The sequence below is a fragment of the Gavialis gangeticus genome, unplaced genomic scaffold (genome assembly GCF_001723915.1).
Source record: "Gavialis gangeticus isolate Ggan-Ray unplaced genomic scaffold, GavGan_comp1, whole genome shotgun sequence".
Lineage (NCBI taxonomy): Eukaryota > Metazoa > Chordata > Crocodylia > Gavialidae > Gavialis > Gavialis gangeticus.
In genome coordinates, this window is record NW_017728994.1 from 13,548,924 (window position 1) to 13,551,585 (window position 2,662).

The 2,662-nt window shown below is 39.3% G+C and overlaps 1 long non-coding RNA gene across 1 annotated transcript in view; it reads right to left on the reverse strand.

Annotated features, from left to right (window-relative positions):
* The window catches only part of LOC109287232, a 2,478-nt gene extending 1,354 nt beyond the window's left edge, over positions 1–1,124 (reverse strand). The window contains exons 1-2 of the long non-coding RNA XR_002094782.1: positions 1,085–1,124; positions 293–420 (exon numbers count right to left, since the gene is read on the reverse strand). This is a non-coding gene — a long non-coding RNA (uncharacterized LOC109287232). The remainder of the gene's footprint in view (positions 1–292; positions 421–1,084) is intronic.
* Positions 1,125–2,662: the final 1,538 nt, after the last annotated feature.

Consider the following 2,662-nt stretch of genomic DNA (forward strand, 5'->3'; position numbering starts at 1 on the left):
ATTATTAGGGCAGTACAAGCTACGCCCATCTGTTCAAGGGACCCTGTTAGGTTCTGACTATTATTTTTAATATCGTTGTATAGTAGACTGGGGCCTAAAACTAAACCTTTGTATGAAGCCCCCAAGGTAACCTTATCACTATCTGCAGCTAAAACCTATCCTGGTTTTAATATACTTGACAAACCATATAATCAAGCATCATCATATAACCAAACTGTATTCAGTCTACCAAGTGTAAACATCAAATACACGGACACATCCAGATTTCAATGTAAGTAAGACTTGTGGATACCTTTTGTTCCTTAGTTTGCTTTCCCACAAATTCCTACGCACTCTTTTTCAGCGTAGCATGTCACCAGCAACAGGGTGAGTGCTGTGGTTACATGAAACAACTGAAGTGACAGCATCATTTTTGGCCAGCTGTAAAATACAGGTAATTTATTATTTGATATTGCTATCCTTATCAAAAAAGAAAAAAAGGAGAGAAAAAAAGGTTGAGAAAAGTTAATTCTTTATGTGGATGTAACATTTTGTCTTTGGGGTTGAAACTTCCTTTAGCTTAGTCATCTTTGCTAGTGAAACTGAGTTTGGTAATGTAGCTAAAATTAGCCTAAGTTTAAATACTTATTGTATCAGGCGATTCATCTTTTACAATATACCCAACTTGCCATTTTATAGACAAAATAAACAATTTCTTTCCTTTTTTTAAATTTAAATGATTAACTTCTTCCATTTTCTCTTGTGTGACAAGCTCTAGTTTCAGTTTTAATTATGCAAGCAACAACAGACATATTAACCACAGTGAGGAAGAAATAGTCAAGATATACACTTAATTATTACTCAATCAAGAGAAAAACAATTGTTTAACCTTTATTTTTCCAGTCCCTCTCTTTTCACTAGCAGAAACTGAGCATTCTAAATCCTTATCAGATGTTGTTTCTCCCCCAAGAAAAGACTAGAGGTGTTGTAATAGAGAAGAATGTAAGGAGACAGTGAAAAAACCCATCTAAGATGGAAAGTTTAAACAGAAAGATTTACAGTATGTAACTATAATTTTTGTAATTCATACAGAAGTTTGACTTACCCTTCAGTTCCCAAATGACATGGAAAAGGAGCAAGGCAAGACCCAACTTATAGGGTTTGTAATTTGAGAAGCATTATTTTATATGAATCAGAAATGTGAAGGGTATGTCATTTGCTACAAATTCACCTGCTACGGCAGAAATTTGATAAGGTTTGTTTTGAACTATTTCTTAGGTTGTGTGTTTTCTTGACATGTTTACTGTGTTTTATAAATGCATGTGAAAATCTGAAGGACAATAGATAATAGACTTCTATTTCATAATCTCTTTCAAGGGGAGCAAAAGACTCTTGGAGCAGAACAATAGACACCTGCAACAATACCAGTTAAGGGTTATTTGTAGTATATAATGTTTCCACTTCCAATTTCCATTGTGCCTGAGAACTAAATAACTAAATGTTGATTGCGATTTTTAACTCACGTTACATAGATAAACAACCCACATCTCATAGTTGAAATGACAAACAGTCTTTTCCTGTACATCTGTATGACAGCCCTATTATGTATGGATTGTTTTCCAACATACCATAGTGTAAAAGACTTACATACGCATTAATGATTGAAACAGAAAGGCCATGAGTAAGTAGAATCTGACCAAAGAAGCATAAAGTACAAAGACATAATAATTGATTCAGGTCTTATCTGGGGTTATGTCCTTACAAGAAAATAAGCGAATCATAGGATATTGCAAAGGGAATCTGAGATATATTCCATAATAAGAAGAGTTCAGCTTGATAGTATAAGGGACAGATTGACAAAGCAGCTCTGGGGGGCCTGATTCTCCCTTTATGAAACACTTTACACAACTTCATAGTTCAATGGCTTCAGAAATAGGGGAAAAACATAATTTGAAAGTCAGTTCTCCTTATATTGCCATATATTCTTATACCACTGCTAGAAGTTGTTCCCATCTTAGGACCTGGCGAATTGCAAAAAATAAGCCTCTTCACAAATGACACTGACCAACACAGAGCACAAGGTATGTCTACTAGGTCTGTGCAAAGTGGCTAATATTTGCTTTGGATTTGGATGATTCAGGGGATAGTGATTTAATTCGGTGATTCAAATCACTATCCCAATTCTATCTGGCCGAATCTCCGAATCAGCCAGCCCAGGCCCATCCCCTGCCCACTCTCCCAGCCTGGCAATGGCTGCCCTGGAACTTTTTTTTTTAACAAGTGCCAGGAACTGTGCCCACCACAGTTCCTGGCACTTGTTAAAAAAAACAACCCTGGTGCTGCCTGGTGGGGGGCGATCCCTGCTGCTTCCCACTGCCCCACACTGCATGAGGGGCTGTGCATGAGCTCCCTGACTCCCTCCTCACTCCCCTGCCCCCCCCCATGGGTGCCCCACCTGGGCCAGCTCCAGCCCTTTAAGAAAAAAAAAATCCTGAAAATCCCCCACACTCACCGCTTCTGCTGGTGGGGGGTGTTCCCCTCTGCCCCCCACTGCCCTGCACCATGCGGGGGCTCTGCACGAGTCCCTGAAGCCCCAGGGCCCTAGCAGAAGCAGTGAGTCCCAGGGCTTTTCTTGTTTTTTTTTTTTTTCTTAAAGGGCCAGAGCTGGCCTGGGTGAGGAACC